Here is a 19,069-nt window from a genome sequence, read left to right as displayed (position 1 = left end):
AGTGATACCAATAAAATACAACATGTATTTCTTGTTTGGGTCCTGATTCAAAATGGTGAGATATTTGGGGAAACTTGATAGTCCCTAAGTTAGTAAAATTTTAGGGAAATTTTTAAATATTTTAATCACATGCCACTGATTTAATCTACTGTATGGAGTTGGTGTTGGTACTACATGTGTTTGGGTGCCATATATACACACACACACACACACACACACACACATATACAGACACACAAAATAAAACACCTGTTTAATTTCTTTCTGTATCTGAAATGAAATGAACATTTCAGAGAAGACTTGGATTCTGGATTTTCTTTGAATGTGTTCAGGTAGAAAGAAAGGGACTCTGGCTGGCACAGCTGGTAACTGACATTCTCTTTGTCTTTCCCACCCACTCTTTTTGTTCTGGTTATGGGCTGTATGTATGCCTTTGTCTGTGCTTTCCTGTAATCAGCAAAACAGCATTTTCAGCATATTCAGTAATAAATATTTCCACTCTGAAGACTAAACATTGCAAAATCTGCTCTTAGAAATAAAAAAGAGACACTTCCATGGACCACAGGGACAGTACTCTGAAAAATGGGACAAGAACTCTGGGTTCTGACTCAGAGCTCAGCAGAGGTTCCCTTCCCACCGCTGACACCAAGTCAGTCCCACAGAAACCGTCTTGCCTTCCCGGGAGACAAAGCCCTATTCTGCTGCCTCTCGTGACAGGGAGCTCTTGTGTTCTGTGTCCTAAGGTTCTGAAATCAATACTGTGCTTCACCTGCGGACTGGACAGACAGGATGGGGAAAGGGTCAAATCACAGTCTAAAGTGGGGCACTTGCCTTGGTGAGATAGGTGTTTTCTTTATGGGCAATAGGTGCATTATCGAGCCCCAGAAAGAGCCTTGTTTCTAGTTTTGACTTTGCTACTTGCTGCCTGTGTGATCCTGAGTTTTGCACTTTTTTCCAGTTTTATTGAGAAATAATCATCATACATGACTGTATAAGTTTAAGGTGTACAGCATGATGGTTTCATTTACACATATTGGGAAATGATTACCACAATAGGTTCAGCTAAAATCCATCATCATGGATATTGATATCCATCATGAATATTGATACAATAAAAGGAAAAGGGAAAAAAAGTGTTCTCCTTGTGATGAGAACTCTTAGGATATACCCTTTTAACAACTTTTCTGTATATCATACAGCAGTGTTAGCTATAGTTAGCATGTTGTATATTACATCCCTAGTATTTATTTATGCTATAATATTTATCTTATAATATCTTATAATAATATAACTGGAAGTTACCTTTTGGCCATCTTCCTCCAATTCCCTCTGCAATGCCCCACCCCCCAGGCCGCAAATTTATATTTAATTTCCTTGAGTCTCAACTTCAGTCTTTCACTCTTTGACCTGGCAATTCCATTTCTAGGTATCTAGGTATCTACCCCCCAACACAAATATTTACACACATATTGAAAGAAATATATTTAAGAATGCTTATTCCTCTGTGTTAGAATAGCAAAAAATTAAAATTAAATGCCACTAAGAGAATGGCTAGATAAACAATGGTACATCTGTATGATGTGCTAAATGTATTTTGGTGCCTTTCAGGGTAGTTTTTTATATGAACTATTCAGAGGTTTGCTTTGGTTCCAAAATGAGTATTCAATTAATTAAAGTTACAGATCCCAAACCCTAGTTCTTCTTTAGGCTTTAATTTTACACATTTTTATTATTCTATTTTGTAAGTCTAGCTTTTATTTTCACCTACAAAATTTTATTATGTTATATTTGATACATACAAAATAATATAAGTACCATCTATGTAAGCTTGGGAGCATATAATAAAATGAATACAGGGATCCACCACACTATTAATCAATAGAGCATTACCTGGACTTCCCTGGTGGTGCAGTGGTTAAGAATCTGCCTGCCAATGCAGGGGACATGGGTTCAAGCCCTGGTCTGGGAAGATCCCACATGCCACGGAGCAACTAAGCCTGTGAGCCACAACTACTGAACCTGCACTCTAGAGCCCGTGAGCCGCAACTACTGAGCCTGTGCTCTAGAGCCCACGAGCCACAACTACTGAACCCATGTGCCACAACTACTGAAACCCGTGCACCTAGAGCCCGTGCTCCACAACAAGAGAAGCCACCACAATGAGAAGCCCACACACTGCAACAAAGAGTAGCTTCCGCTCTACGCAACTAGAGAAAGCCCATGCGCAGCAACAAAGACCCAATGCAGCCAAAAAATTTAAAAATTTTAAAAAAAGAGATAGAACATTACCAGTGCTTTTGATTATGCCACATGCTTGCAAATCCTACTCGCCCCCCCATCCATTTCAAGGTAATCACTATCCTAATTTATGCATTCATGAAAAAATTTTTTTTTACCAAGACATGTACATCTTCCTAAACAATATATTGTTTGGATTTGCTAGTTTTTGAGCTTTATAAGAATAGAGTCACACTGTAGTCTTCTGCAACCAGCTGTTTTTTACTGCAAATTATATTTCTAAGATTTATTCATCTTCTTGAGTATAGCTATATTTCATCCAATTTTATTCCTGTATAATATTCCATTTCTATATTTGATTTTAAGTTTTCCTTTGCATAAAAGGATGCCCACCCTCTAGGCAGATGATTACTTTCTTAGTGAACTTTAAGGAAAAGATTTCAGACCATTTCAGACCATCAGAATTTGCAGGCAAGAAGAGTGACTCTTCTTTTCACTCATCAAGGAAATACATGTATCATCCCCTGTCTTTGGGGATAAATACATATATCATCCCGTACTTTGCCTAAGTATGTCAGAGATGCATAGCTACCAGAAAATGCATCTGGGTGGAACTCACTAAACATCATTTATACTTATGCCAGTCACTCCAGAATTTCAAGAAGGGGAAGCCTTCTAGCCCACATCCCTAGGCTACTAATTCTTCCTTCTACTCATAGAAATGTGCACCTTCCACCCACTTGAGAAGGTTTTATATTTCTTTGGCTCTTACAATTTGTAAATGTCTTTTCTTCCTAATTCTTAAGACCTTGGGACTTAATGAATCCTGCTTCTTTCCATATACCTCTCAACTTAGAACCACACAACTCTAGCAGATATTAAAATGACAGCCAGAGAAAGTGGTAAAAGTTGTTGAATCTAGTGGAGCGTATGTGTGTGTTTCCTATACTAGTCTTTCCACTATTTTGTATGTTTGATTTTTTTCCTGTATAAAAATTGAGGGAGGGGGATTGAATTGAATTCTGATGTCTTTCTTGGCTTTGTCTGATTTGGGGGTCACAACTTTTTAAGCTGTTTCTGCTGACCGACTCTGAGGAGCGCTCTCCATCAGTTAAAAGCAGTGAGCTAATCTATGTGAACCAATATGCGAAGTTCTTCAAGACACGTTGCTAAAAAAAAAAAAAAAAAGGGCAAGTCACAGAACAATACATATGGTATGAACCTATTTTTGCAATAAATACATGCATATCTATATGCAAATGAGTAGAAAAAGGGCTGAAGAATGCTCTGCATCTTGGCAACGGTGGTTAACTGGAAAAGTGAGTGCGAGAAGCTGTGATTTAGGGGGAGAGGTGAATGGTGGTGAAGACAGACCTGAATTTTGGGGGTACTGTTTTGAATTTAATTAAAAGCAAAAGTAAAATGAATGCATGGGGTGGCCTAGAAGACCTGCCAGCCATCTTCCGACTGACACTTGCAGTGATCCTAGGGGGATGGAGCACAGCTGTCTTGAGGGGGACTTGGTGGGAGGTCGTGGTCATGGGGCTCTAGTGCTCTCTGAAGATTGAATAAGGCCAGCTGCAGCTCCGAGAAACAGGCCATGATTGCATGGGTCAAAGGACTGCTAAGTGCTCTTTCAACAGTCCTTACCCTGGCCTCATCCCCAGACACACCTGAGAGCAGGGTTGCTCCTGGGCCAAGGCCCTCCTCCATGGGGCCACAGCAGGCAGCAGCCCCACCTTCTCCCTGGGCAAAGGCAGGAATGGGGCAGGTAAACACCCCATGTGTGGCTGCCCGTCACAGTGTTGAGAAGCAAGTCAGCCATGCTCAGCAATCACTGGGTTGAAGATTACTTTGATCTCCGTGAACACCCTTTGTAGTCACTCTACTTTGACATGACATCTTAAGTCATCCAATTTATGATTCTCTGTTTAGAGCCAGGAGGTACCTCTAGATTCATAGTTCCTATGGCCAAAGCTTTGGAAGTTTTTCTAAGAAAATATCAGTTCAAGTAAGTGGCACACTGCCTGCTTTATGACATTCAACAATGTTAATTATTTGGACTTCGACAAACAGCTCATAAAAATATAGTACTTTGTCTTGATTACTTGTTAGTCCAAAGATCACTGTAGTTTTAGTTAAGCTTCTGGTGAATATTAATTTTAAATATGCATGAAAAGCATACTTTCCCTGGTGCTGGAATTTCCAGGGAGATAGAAATATATATAGCTATGGATAAATTCATTGAACAACTTAGTAGAAAAACAAGGATGTGATTATTTATAGTATCTCGTGTAAAAATCATTTTTCTCACTATGATGCTCAAAAAGCTCAAAACAATAAACTAATAGTTTTGTAATAATTACAACTGGTATTTACATGTATAGCTCAATCATAGAAGTTAGAGGCTGAGATACAGTTGAATTGCACCTGTGCTTATTATGCATCGGGTAATAGTAGGGGTATTAGGGACATGACCAAAATTATGGGCTCACATTTTAATGAGTATTTATTTGGCATAGAATGCCTGTGACACTAAACTGATGTTATATAAGCATGTTAATTGATTGAGGGATTCTTCTGCTTAAGTCAATAGCCACAATTTAAAAGCACAACAAAAACCCGGGGCAGGTGAGGGTGTGTTGACCCTGCTGCATTGCTATTACCTTTGTGAACCGCTCCAGCTGTTTTAAAAAGTATTTTCAGAAAACGCATAAAGATTTTTTTTTTTAAAGAGGTTTCTTTTTTTTTTTTTTTTTAAATTTGGCCACTAGGTGTCAATCTTTTTTTATTATTTATTTATTTTTATTTATGGCTGTGTTGGGTCTTCGTTTCTGTGCGAGGGCTTTCTCTAGTTGCGGCAAGCGGGGGCCACTCTTCATCGCGGTGCGCGGGCCTCTCACTATCGCGGCCTCTCTTGTTGTGGAGCACAGGCTCCAGACGCACAGGCTCAGTAATTGTGGCTCACGGGCCCAGCCGCTCCGCGGCATGTGGGATCTTCCCAGACCAGGGTTCGAACCCGTGTCCCCTGCATTGGCAGGCAGATTCTCAACGACTGCGCCACCAGGGAAGCCCACGCATAAAGATTTGTAAAAAAATCATTGACCCTGTGATTTTACACTGGGACCCCTATCTTAAGCCAATAGTACAAATGCAGAGAAAACTATATGCACAAAACTTTTCATCAACATATTATTCATAAGAGCAAAAAATGAAAACAACAGAAATATCCAATAATTATGGGAAAGTAGGGTAAATTAAGGGATATCCACTAAAAGGAACACTATGTGGGTGTATGTATATTAAGTATGAAGAGTATGTAGCAATATTTATTCAGCCAACAAATGTTTATTGAGCCAGCTTTACTATACTGTGCTAAGCACAAGTGATACAGTGATGAACAAAAAAATGGAGAAAGTGTTGTCCTCATGGAGCTTGTGGATAACACTTACAATATAATATTCAGTATAAATGACTGACTACAAAATTCACATACTAGGAGTACCCCAACGCAAAAATGAAATGCATAGGCAAAAGGACAGAAACAAAATAAACCAAAATACAAACTTTGTGGTGTTTTGGGAGATAGTAATGGCACAGATGATATTCCCCCTTCTTCATCATTTTACAGACTGTATTGAGTATTTTTTTTATTTCAAATATTGTGAGATACATAGAAACATCAAGAGCTACTTTTGTTAGCTGAAAAAACCCCCAGAATAATAAGTAGTATGGATAGAATAGCTGCAGCTCTGCATGCAGATGAACAGGGATTGAAAACAATTGTGCAAAAAGGAAAAGTATCAGGAAGAGCAATGGGATCTCAGCTAACTCATTTTTCTTTTTAACAAGTGCATGTTAATCTGTTGCTTCAAGTCTTGTAACAATGTGTACTTTAAAAAGAGACTTGGAGGGATATCTTCCTTTGCCAGTCCAGGAACTCTAGAGAGAGGCACACGGTACAGGAGAAAGAGCATTGGGTAATGGAGTCCCCCAGACCCGGGCATACATCCCAGTGTGGTGACTTTCCAGTTGAGTGACTGAGGTAAGCTCACTGGATTTACCTGAACCTGTCTTCCCTTTTAAAAATAAGGCTAATATTACCTGCTTCATAGATTGTTAGTGTTAGAATTTATGTGTCTACATACACAGAGGAAAAACTCTAGAAGAACATTGTATCAGGATTATAATTGGCTATAGATAGCAGAATCTCAACCACAGTGGCCAAACAAGATAGGCCTTTATTTTGTTTCACATCACGAAATATCTGGAGGCAAACAATTCCGTTTTTGTTTGTTTGTTTGTTTTTGTACAGCAATTCTAAGATTAAAGCAGGGGACAAGAAAAACCCAACAACACAGGGGACAAGGTTTTTCCATTCTTTCTGCTCTGCCATCTTTGCCTGTGTTTTTTGGGTTTTTTAAAATAAATTTATTTATTTACTTATATATTTTTGGCTGCATTGGGTCTTCGTTGCTGTGCGCGGGCTTTCTCTAGCTGCGGCGAGCGGGGGCTACTCTTTGTTGCGGTGCAGCGGGCTTCTCATAGCGGTGGCTTCTCTTGTTGCAGAGCATGGGCTCTAGATGCGCGGGCTTCAGTAGTTGTGGCTCGTGGGCTCTAGAGCACAAGCTCAGTAGTTGTGGCGCACGGGCTTAGTTGCTCCGCGGCATGTGGGATCTTCCTGGACCAGGGGTCGAACCCATGTCCACTACATTGGCAGGCAGATTCTCAACCACTTTGCCAGCAGGGAAGCCCTTTGCCTGTGGTTTTGATCTTCATGGGTCCAAGACGGTTCCTCCACCTTCAGGCATCTAGTGTATAGTGTAGGCAAAAGCCTGCACCAGCTGAGTCTGCCTATGAGCTTTCCTGTAAGCTTTTGTGCTTACATAAGCCAAACGTAGCTCCTAAGGCTATTCCTAGTTCCACACTCACACATACTCATACACACTCTAGCCTCTCAACTCTGCAGATACCGCTTACACCTGGCACAGTGACACATAATATGTGCTCAATAATGTGTTGAGGGACTTCCCTCGTGGCACAGTAGTTAAGAATCCGCCTGCCAATGCAGGTGACACGGGTTCAATCCCTGGTCCTGGAAGATCCCACATGCCGTGGAGCAACTAAGCCCGTGTGCCACAACTACTGAGCCTGCACTCTAGAGCCCGCGAGTCACAACTACTGAAGCCCGCGCACCTAGAGCCCGTGCTCTGCAACAAGAGAAGCCACTGCCATGAGAAGCCCACGCACCGCAATGAAGAGGAGCCCCCGCTCGCCGCAACTAGAGAAAGCCCGCGCACAGCAACAAAGACCCAACGCAGCCAAAAATAAAAAATAATGTGTTGAGTTGAAAAATTAAAGTCTCCTCATCAAGGTATGATTCCTTATTGAATAATAAGTCAAAAGTAAAATATTAATTTCTTGACTTGATATGAGTAAAGGCTCCTGTCAAGAAAGTTCTATATGTTCCTTCACTAGGAAATACCCACCGTGAGGAAAAAATGAAAAGCTACTCACCTGGCTCCCAAGCCATCCTACGACCCACATTGTCCAGGTTGCTTTGCGTTGGGCTAGCTAATCTGAAACCCAGGAGACAGAAACCAGAGGCTGTCCAGCGTGTGGCCTGTTTGGAGAGCATGGTCCACGAGCACGCCCAGGGATGGAGCAGCCACAGGTGCCACGTGAACCTTCCAGGAGAAGAAATATGTCCTGAGTGCAGGTCTGGCAACTGTTACGCAGCCATGTCTGCGAGAAAGTGTATTGAGAACTGAAGAGTGACTAAAATGAGCTGACTTCATTATCCTTACCTATGGTTCCCAAGGCAACAAGGCGACAACCTCCTTAGGATCTTAGGTAATAAGATCCTTTCAAACACACTTGGGAGATATCAGTTGTCTGTTGCCTGCACCTGCCTAGTGGGATATGATTCATTGGGTTTCTGCCTTCTGGTGAGCCAGAAAAAAGCGCCCTGCAAAAGTCTATCAGTTCTTACTTGTGTGTTTTCAGGTCCCACTGATATATACCAAATACCCCCCCCAACAAAAGACCTCCTGTTACAGACACATCCGCAGTGTGTAGAAGGATGTGGTGTTGAGTAATTCCTTCCTGCCCAGACCCAGATTGTTGATTCATAGCATCCTAGCTACTCATAAGATTGGTTCAAGCAATTGCTTGCTTTTCAGAATCACAGAGAAAGGGTATATAAATCTACAATCCCTTAGCTACAATTCTGAAATTTCAGAGTTTTGTCTCTGAAACCAAAGGTTCGGTGCTCAAACTAATCTGGCAGCAAAATCTGACCTGAACTGTTGATGTAAGTCTGTTTATGATCCTTATTTATTCTACCTAGTACAAATAATCATACATTTCACTGGGAAATATATCGATGGGTTTAAATAATTCCAGACTCTGCTGGAAGTATCACGTAATGCTATGTAGTATATGCACCACATTTCTGAAAAAAATTCTGAATTCCAAAACATATGGCCCAAGAGTTTCAGATAAAGGATTATGAACTTGTAAAATTAAACCCCAGGGAGATGTGTAGTTAGTGATGGGTTATTCAATACATCACATTGTACTTGCAGCTTCTTTATAAACTGTAGACTCTCTGCTTTCCCTGCCCAAACACACAATATATGTAACCCTAACTATTGCACGCTCTATCAGCCCTGTAGAAAATTTTGCAAACTCATTATACACACCCCCAAATTCTTTTTTTTTTTTTGATGTGGACCATTTTTAGAGTCTTTATTGAATTTGTTACAATGTTGCTTCTGTTTTATGTTTTGGTTTCTTGGCCCCAAGACAGGTGGGAATCTTAGCTCCCTGACCAGGGATCGAATCTGCACCCCCTTCATTGGAAGGTGAAGTCTTAACCACTGGACCTCCAAGGAAGTCCCTACATACCCCCAAATTCTTACACTGTGAATTTTCACTAACTCGGCCTCTGTTAACAAGGATTGCTCCTCCTTACAAGCAAAACAACTCCATTTCCTCTTACTGCTTTTCATATCAATAAGAAAACAAGCACCCACCTTGGGCAAACATATTTAAGTTTCTATGCAAGTTTCCAAAGAAAGCAAATTTGAAGGGCAACTCAGAGGAGGACAACATGTTCAATTTCTTTTGTGTATCCCTTAATTTTCTTTATGTGACTGTGGCACAAGGCTTGGTGTTGCGACTCCTGTATGATATTAGCACAGCAAGTTAATCTTTCAAATATCCAGCTAAGTCAGAGATCATGATTTGGATCTTTCATTGAACAGGAAGAATCGGATGCAGAATGCAGAACATATGAAGGTTTCATGGATGACAAATTATTAGGTTAGCTGAACAGATTAAGGTCTAAAGGTATTTCTGGTGACCAAGTAGAGGAGATATAGGCATGTCCCTGTTTTCCTCTGTACCTAGAAAAATGGAATGTACTCAATAATGTATGATTAATTGCTCCTGCCCAGGGGAAACTTGTACCAACAAGCTAAAGGACATTCCAAAGGAAACTCATGACTCCTCAATCATATCTGATGGAAGAAAGTTCTATAACTCAAAAAGGAAACTCAGTAAACTTCACAGCCTCATGAATTGTGTTCACAACCACCATATGTTCTTTGATGCAGGATCCCAGGAAAAATATGAAGATCCTCTTCATGATTAAAGCGCTTGTGCTTGGCACTGAATTGTCTGTCTCTTCATGGATCGTGGTTGACATCTCTGCTAAATGCATTACTTCCAGGAGAAAAGTGACTCCCAAGTCCCTTCTTCTTTGTGCTCTGGAGGTGGGGTTTTAGCTACACCAAACCTTATTATATCAACTCTCACCTGGGCTATTGATGTCGTCTTAACTGTTTCCAGGGTGTGGAACACACTAACCTAAGCTGTGCACAAAGCTTGTTCTCACTTCGCTGAGGCTGCTACTCAGATGCTAGTGTATTAGTGAAGTCTCCAACTACTCTAGCAAAAAGAGCTCCATCCAAGACAGTTCTGGAGATGGATGGTGGTTATAGTTGTGAAACCTCACAACTCATATTGAGACTTGAACCCACGGGCTGGGACTTGAACCCATTGTCTTTTATTTATTTATTTATTTTTAAATTTATTTATTTATTTATTTATTTTTGGCTGCATTGGGTCTTCGTTGCTGTGCGCGGGCTTTCTCTAGTTGCAGCGAGCAGGGGCTACTCTTCATTGCGGTGCGCGGGCTTCTCACTGCGGTGGCTTCTCTTGTTGCGGAGCATGGGCTGTAGGTGCGCCGGCTTCAGTAGCTGTGGCTCAAAGGCTCTAGAGCGCAGGCTCAGTAGTTGTGGTGCACGGGCTTAGTTGCTCTGCGGCATGTGGGATCTTCCCCGACCAGGGCTCGAACCTGTGTCCCCTGCATTGGCAGGCGGATTGTTAACCACTGCGCCACCAGGGAAGCCCCCCCACGGTCTTTTAATTAAAATCTTGCACACCTATTCTCAGGACTTAATGAAGCTCAGGTTCTTTATGTCTCAATGCAGAAGGAATTCAGTGAGAGACAAAGTGATAGGTAAGAAGTGGATTTATTCACAGATACACATTCCATAGACAGAATGCGGTCTGTCTCAAAAGGCAAGAGCGGCTCCGAAATATGGGGTGGTTAGTTTTTATGGGCTGGGTAATTTCATAAGCCAACGAGTGGGAGGATTATTCCAACTATTTTGTGGGAGGGGCGGAGATATCCCAGGAATTGGGCCACCGCCCACTTTTGGCCCTTTATGGTTAGCCTTGGAACTGTCATGGCGCTGGTGGGTGTGTCATTTAGCATGTTGATATATTACAATGAGCGTATAATGAGGCTCAAGGTCTACTGGAAGTCGAAATCTTCTGCCATCTTGGACCTAGTTGGTTCTAACCAGTTTATATTGTATCCCCAGTAGCTGTCATTCTTTCAAAGGTTGTGGCCTGCCCCCTTCCCTCCTGTTTCAATTATACAACAAAGTGAGTGTACTTAATGCCACTGAACTGTAACTTTAAAATGGTTAACATGGTAAATATTATGTTATGGACATTTTACCACAATGAGAAAAAAAAAAAAAAGACAAAAAGGAAGAAAAATAGCTCCACCCAGCACACTTAATCCTTCTCACCTGTTTCTTTTTCCTTCTTAGCACATCAATACCCAGCACTGTAGATTCATATGTCTATTATCTATACTCCCCCAGATGAAAGGATGATCCAGGAGAGCTGATGCTTCATTTGTTTTCTTCACTCCTTTTTTTTTTTTTTGGCCGCACCATGAAGTATGCGGGATCTTAGTTCTCCGACCACGGATCGAACCCATGCCTTCTGCTTTGGGAGCACGGGGTCTTAACCACTGGCCCGCCAGGGAAGTCCATTCACTCCTTTATTTGTGATGCCCAGAACAGTGCCTGGCACGTTGTAGATACTCCTGAAGATTTTCTGAGTGAGTGAATAAAAGCAAGCTAGCAAACTAGATCTGAAACTAGTATTCCCATCTCTAGCTTCTCTCCTTCTAATCCAATCCAGCTTAGACATTGACCCTAGAATTACCTGGGTATTCTTTTTAAAACATAGATCTGATCTTACTATTCCCGTGCTCTCAAATTCGGCATGTTTAGAAGAAAAACAAATACTATTTCTAAAAGGAGAAGAAGAAATAACAAGTGATAACCACAGAATGTTACCTAGATCATCTAGTTTCTCTGCCTGTCAAAGTCTCATATAAGAGTTAACAAAGATACTAGGTCATAAGCAAACCAACACCATGAATAACAGCAACAAAAAATTCCCCAAACCAGCTGTGGCTTTTTACTAACTGTAGTAGAAGTTCCAAATTTAATAAATGGCATGACATTTTAATTTCTTTGAAGGTAACAGTCCCAGTACAATAATTAATACAGCCGTATAATTTATAAGCATGTCTCTCCTTCCCCCAAATCACTTCATGGAGTAGGGATACAGGAGCGTAATCCAACTCCTTATCTATAGATTCATGGCCTCTACAATCTAGACCCTACCTGTCTTTTTCCATCTTCTCTCCACCCCATTGTATGGGAGCAAAATTTGCTACCCCGAATACCTCTTTGGCATGAGGATTAATTTAGGCTGGAAAACCCAGGAAGTTTTTCTTCTTACCTTCCCCTTAACTGCCTAAATGAATCCTCATAAAAAGCCTGTTCCTGCTAGAAAAATGGTACAGATGAATCGGTTTGCAGGGCAGAAATAGAGACACAGATGTAGAGAACAAACGTATGTACACCAAGGGAGGAAAGTGGTGGGGGGGAGGGGAGGTGGTGGTGGGATGAATTGGGAGATTGGGATTGACATATATACACTAATGTGTATAAAATGGATAGCTAATAAGAACCTGCTGTATAAAAAAATAAAATCAAAAATTCAAAAAAAAAAGCCTGTTCCTAGAATAGAGCTATCACCAGAGACATCTGCAAAGATGATGGGCTAGTGTGGTGGAGAGGCAGGGCCTGGCGATCAGCGTCCACTCTGTGTCCCATTGTCTCTGCACGGCCGGCAAACATTTATTTACCGAACATTTGCTTTTCCATCTTCATGTGCACTATGTCCCAAACCACTACCCCCAATATCCTCTTTTGTCTTTAGCTGAAGATGATACTTAAGGTGAGGGTTTTGGCTATTTCAGCGAGTTAGTTTTCCTGGCTTTCTCCCATGTATAGATGTTATTAGACTTCTGTTTGATTTTTCTTTTGTTAATCTGCCTCATGTTAATTTAATTCTCAGACCAGCCAGAAAAACTTAGGAATTTGTTCCTCTCCCACACCGTGCTCCCCACACCCCAGCAAGAGTATACTTTTCTACTCACTTTATCACACCCGTGTTCTTCCCCCCTTCCTTCTTCTCAGACCTCCCCTGTATCCAGGACGTCCCCACTTCCCCCTCCAGCTGACCCCTTTGTACCCCTTTCCCCTCTCCACCTGCCGCCGTTGTGCTCATCCTTCAAGACCCTCTCATCCCAATCAAAAGTGTGGCGCTTCAAGGACAATGGTGCTTCAAGGACAAAGGACGACCCTGCCTGAAAAGTTTCAGCGTTACACCCCGTACCGGACTCTTAACCGCTCTCCCTACCAAGTTGCAATGGTTATGAAATTCCTGAGCCCACATGGGCGATGGGACCTGTCCCAAACAAGGAAAGGCATCTGGCCTGTCCCACTCCCACCATATAGAAGGAAGGTATATCTGCCTCGACCAATCAGTAAACAAAATTTTCACCTCGGACCATTCTTTTGTTTTCTGGCTATAAAAGCTGATCAATAGCACATTATTTGGGCTTGACTCTGCCAGACTACTTGGAAGTCGGCCCGCTGTTCTGGCAGTGACCCTTTCCTCTAATAAGTTCTATCTTCTTTACATTCTGGCTTGTGTCTGGAAATTCTTTTCCAACCCGCGTTCGGACCATGACAGGAAGCAGTTGCCGACTTCCTTGAGTCCATCTGGTATTTTAAGCCTCTCATCAAGCACTATTTTGGGTTTCGATCAAGGTCCTGTATGCCTCTGCCTGTCTTCATGACCAGACTGTAAACTTTGAGAGGAGGGTGGCAGGGTACACAATAGGTGCTCAAAGTGCACCTGTCATAATTGGCTTCTAGTCACGTGTGCCTCCAGGACATTACACTTCTCCACAGCTAGACCCTGTATGAGGCTGTTGTCTATCAGCTTTAGGCATGGATGCTGGTGGCTGTGTCCTGCCAGGGCACGGTGATGCCAGAACACAGAGACTTCACTGGCAGAAGAGAGAGCCCTGTCTGCGTCCACCTGACTGAGCCCTTAGGCCTGGTGGAGTTTCCGAGGGAGTCACCGGGGCAGATGTTTACTGTATCTCATCAGAGGAACAAAAGGGCTTCTGATAAGCGGATCCTGAAACCGTGGAAAGCAGAGCTTTGTCAGCCTCTACCTTTGAGGCAGCGTGGAGGGAGAAATCCGTGTTGACCTGCAGGAAACCCCATGGTTTGGTCATGTCACCACAGACATCTCTCTCATGGGAGAGTCCAACCAGGGGCCAGTGGAAGATTAGATGGAGTTAAGTTAGAGAACCAATGTGCAAGCTGCAAAACTCATGCACAAAACTTGACTGATTTCTGGAGTATGAACTAAGAGAATAAACATTTTTAAAAATTTTGTTTAAGTTACTTGAGAATTATGATAGATATCAGAACAAACAAAAACAAACTCAACAACCGTTCCAAACAAATACACTTCTGTTGCTCTAGCTACAGCCTTGACTCCTCCTTTCCTAAATCCGACAGAGGTGTCCTACTCATCTTTCTCTTCTCCAGCATTCCCGACAGAACTTCACCAACCCTGAGCAGGAAGAAATTCAGGAAACAGCGGGTATGGGGACAAATCCTGGATTTTTGTCCCAGCTCTGCCTCTGACTAGTTGTGTGACCTCGATTCACCTCTCTGGGCCTCAATTTTCTAATGTATAAAATGGGAGAGGTGGACTAGAGCAGAATAAAACGCCAGTTCTAATAGATTTAATAGGTTTTCCCAAAAAGGGTTTTGAATCCAGATGTCTGGGAAATTCTGGGCTGGAAAGGTTTCTGCACTGCGGGACTTCTCAGATGTATGCATTGTAACTTTTCAAGAGGGAGAGAAGTGCTGAGTGTCCCAGATTTCCTTGGCCACAGAACTCTTTTATTCCCATAAACCCCTGGGACTCACTTGGGTAGATGCTGGAATGGAGAATCTCTAAGTTTCCTTTCCAAGCTTACTTGCCCTTCCCACGCCTGGCCTCACTGTGACTTCTCTGGTCGTGTTCTACCTTATTTTGCACGAGTCCCATTTTGTCCCATCGGCTCATCTCCCAGCCATTATCCTTTCAGTGCAAACAGAGTAACATGGGTTTCTTCATTTCTCTGAAAATCTAGATGCATCGTTAATTGTCAAAATGTAAAAATGATATGACTATTTGAAAACAATGCAATACAGGAAAGTACAAGTAAAGAAAATTAAAATTTACCCCCAATTCTCACCACCCAGAAATAATTCTAACAAAGCATTTTTAAACTGAGCCAGAGGATTCTACAATTGGCAAATTTTTATTTATTTAATGCTTCAATTACAAATGTATATGGCAAAATCTTTAAAACAGATTGAAGTTTTAGAACTCCTATATGTCTGAAACATTGAGTGAAGATTTATTAATTAGGGTTGTTTAGATATTGGGGGAGGGGTTGTGATAGGTTGAAGTGTGTCTCCCCCCCACCCCAAATATATTGAAGCCCTAACCCCTAGTACCTCAGAATGTAAACTTATTTGAAAGTAGGGTCATTGCAGAGGTAGTTACATTAAGATGAGATCAGGACTTCCCTGGCAGTCCAGTGGTTAAGACTCCACACTTCCACTGCAGGGGACACGGGTTTGATCCCTGGTGGGGAACTAAGATCCCATATGCCACATGGCGTGCTGCCCCCCCCGCCCAAAAAAAAAAAAAATTACATATGCTTAATATCCTCCTATGGACTTACCTCGATCTTAAGCCTTACAGTAAATTGTATTTACCACAATAATTATTGAACACCAGCACAGCACTTAGCCCACCATATCTGCAGCATAAATAGAATAGCTTTTCAGTTTTGCCCTAGCAGTTACACCACTTTCCTCTTCCACTAGAGAAACCGTAAAGTAATGCAAGAGGGTGAGTGAAGTGCCTGTTAGATGGAGCACCAGCCCGGATGCCTTCCACTCCCAACCAGGCATCAAACCATGAAAATGCAACAGCCCCGCCGTGGCTAACTCTCCTCCCTGGTTCAGTCTCCACTGTCCCATTTCCTCCTACCCACCACTCACCTAGGGCCAGAGGATCTATTCAAAATGCACAGCTACTCGGTAGCGTCCTCTTGAAAAAAACGCACTACATAAGAGCTGTAAGTAGAATTTTTCAGTGTCTTACTGAGAACTATAGCCTGGGGAAACTGTTCTGAAGCTGGAAGGGAGGAGCCAGGATATATACGAAGTTTTTTGCTGAGAAAAACATGTAGTCAAGCAGAAAAATATTGTTGAACAGACATCTCAAGTTCTTTCTTTTTTTCTTTTTCTTTCTTTCTTTCTATTGAAGTATAGTTGATTTACAATGTTGTGTTAATTTCTGCCGCCCAGCAAATTGATTCAGTTATACACATATATGCATTCTGGTTTTTTTGTTTTGTTTTATTTATTTATTTATTTATTTATTTATTTATTTATGGCTGTGTTGGGTCTTCGTTTCTGTGCGCGGGCTCTCTCCAGTTGCGGCAAGTGGGGGCCACTCTTCATCGCGGTGCGCGGGCCTCTCACTATCGCGGCCTCTCTTGTAGCGGAGCACAGGCTCCAGACGCGCAGGCTCAGCAATTGTGGCTCACGGGCCTAGTCGCTCCGCAGCATGTGGGATCCTCCCAGACCAGGGCTCAAACCCATGTCCCCTGCATTGGCAGGCAGATTCTCAACCACTGCGCCACCAGGGAAGCCCACATTCTGTTTTTTTAAATATCCTTTTCCATTATGGCTTATCACAGGGTATTGAATATAGTTCTCTGTGCTATACAGTAGGACCTATTGTTTATCCATTCTATGTATAATAGCGTATATCTGCTAACCCCAACCTCTCACTCCATCCCTCCCCCAATCCCCTCCTCCTTGGCAACCACAAGTCTGTTCTCTATGTTCATGAGTCTGTTTCTGTTTTGTAGATAGGTTAATTTGTGTCATATTTTGGATACCACGTATAAGTGATATCATATGGTATTTGTCTTTCTGTTTCTGACTTACTTCACTTAGTATGATAATCTCTAGTTGCATCCATGTTACTGCAAATAGCATTATTTCATTCTTTTTTAGTGCTTTTCTATGTGTGAAAACATGCAAGAATCTGGGGTCATTGAAAAATTTCCTTAGATATGTATCTTAACTATCTAGGGGCTGGTATATCCAAAGCACAGAATGCTTCCTGTTTTTCTCTATTCTGAATTCCCCCAAGGTACACTGCAGTGGATAATGGCTTGATCCCTATAAAACTGGAATGGCAGGCAACATTTTTTTCTTTACAATAGAACCATCTCCAGGGAACATTGTACAGTGAATAACAAAGCGTGCACACACACACACACAAACCCAAAATCAACTACTTGAATTAAAAGAATCAATCAGTCATTCAAAGAAAAAAAAAAAAACAAGGTGCTGGACTGCTGGTACAATGTAGTATCTTTTATAATTTTATTTTTAATTTTTTTTCCTTTTATAATTTTAAAAAGCAGTCTTACATATTCTTTGATAAACATAAGGTGGTCTCTGTATGCCTATAGTACGTACTCTTTTCACAATGCATTTTATTCGTTTACTTTTCTACTTCTTCCAGGAGACCATGACTTCCTTGAGAGGAGGGAATGCCTTCATTGACCTTTGTATCCTAGCACGTGGCTTGGATCAAATAAGCAATCAATAAAAGTCAGTTGAATAAAGGAATCATTAAATAAAGGCAGAAACACTGCCTTTAACAGTTTCCTTTTCTCAGTTAAATTTACTAAGCCAATATTTTAACATAAACACAGATCCATCAAGGGTGTATGTCACTTCCTACCATTTTAAAGTTTTTTTTTAATCAGGAAGAGTCAGAGGCAAAAAAAAAAAGTCGTGAAATTAAACACACACACACCACAAACATCTAATTAGACCAAAACAAAACCAACTTACAAGCCTTGGCTCATCGTCTATGTGCACTGATAGCTATGTGCACTGATCCTATAATTTATGTCTACTAAACATTGTTATTTTCCTTCTCTGGGCATTAGGCAACTCAGGAAAGGGTTCCAGAAAATTTCAACACTACTGGCACTCATGATTATTAATATTATTAATACCGTTTATCTTTTTAATGGCCAGTCTTCTATACTCGTGTGTCTGATCTGAGATAAGAATGTATTTATAGGATTGCAGCCAAATGCAGCCCTGAATACTTTCTTTTTCTTTTTTTAATAAATTTTATTTATTTATTTATTTATTTTTGTCTGCGTTGGGTCTTCGTTGCTGTGTGCGGGCTTTCTCTAGTTGCAGAGAGCGGGGGCTACTCTTGTTGCAGAGCATGGGCTCTAGGCACGCGGGCTTCAGTAGTTGTGGCTCGCGGGCTCTAGAGCGCAGGCTCAGTAGTTGTGGCACAGGGTCTTAGCTGCTCCGCGGCATGTGGGATCTTCCCGGACCAGGGCTCAAACCCGTGTCCCCTACATTGGCAGGCGGATTCTTAACCACTGCGCCACCAGAGAAGCCCCCCTGAATGCTTTCTGCTGGTAGTCTCCGCCTTCCCAATATTGACCTTGCTTCCCAAAGCCCCTAGGAAACTCCTCTCCTTTTCAAGTTGCCCTGGGGATTCTTCTTCTTTTGGGTCTCCTTGTCAATGGCACCCCTAGAGCCAGGCAGTGAACGTGTCCCCCTGCCCAGCCTCCCACCTCTCCGACTCTCTGGGTCCCGGCGCCAGTCTTGGGGACAGTGAGGAAGAGATGAGGGGTGAGGCAGGGGTTGTTAATAATCCCTGCTTCCAACTTCCTCCCTCCCTTCCCAGCCCAGGCTACTTCCTTCCACCTGAGTTGGCTACTTCTCCAGGAAATAATTGCCCTTTTCAGGCTTCTCTTGGAGCAGAAAGAAAGGTCTGGATTCTCCTCCTTTCAGAATCCACCCTATTCTATGGTTTTCCTAATAACTGTTTAGCATCTCTAAAGCCCTTAATTTCTCTCCTTCTGCTCTCAGATTGCAGTTTACATAAGAATCCCCCTGGGGAGTTGGTCAGAGATGCAGATCTCTGCTCTGCCCCTGGAGTTTGTCCAGGAGTTTGCTTAGTGAACAAAACT

At 42.0% G+C, this 19,069-nt stretch overlaps 2 long non-coding RNA genes across 5 annotated transcripts in view; one reads left to right on the top strand and one right to left on the bottom strand.

Moving 5' to 3' along the window:
• The window catches only part of LOC309634108, a 141,246-nt gene that overhangs the window by 4,368 nt on the left and 117,809 nt on the right, over positions 1–19,069 (top strand). The window lies entirely within an intron of this gene.
• Positions 239–13,091, bottom strand: LOC309634110. Its single transcript, XR_014247861.1, has 2 exons — positions 7,756–13,091; positions 239–447 (listed from the first exon to the last, which is right to left on the bottom strand). It is a non-coding gene; the product is annotated as an uncharacterized lncRNA (long non-coding RNA).

This window comes from Balaenoptera borealis (genome assembly GCF_965194805.1).
Source record: "Balaenoptera borealis genome assembly, chromosome: 8".
In the NCBI taxonomy this organism is placed as follows: Eukaryota; Metazoa; Chordata; class Mammalia; order Artiodactyla; family Balaenopteridae; genus Balaenoptera; species Balaenoptera borealis.
Note: the sequence above shows the minus strand (reverse complement) of the source record. Positions and strands in the feature narration are given on the sequence as shown.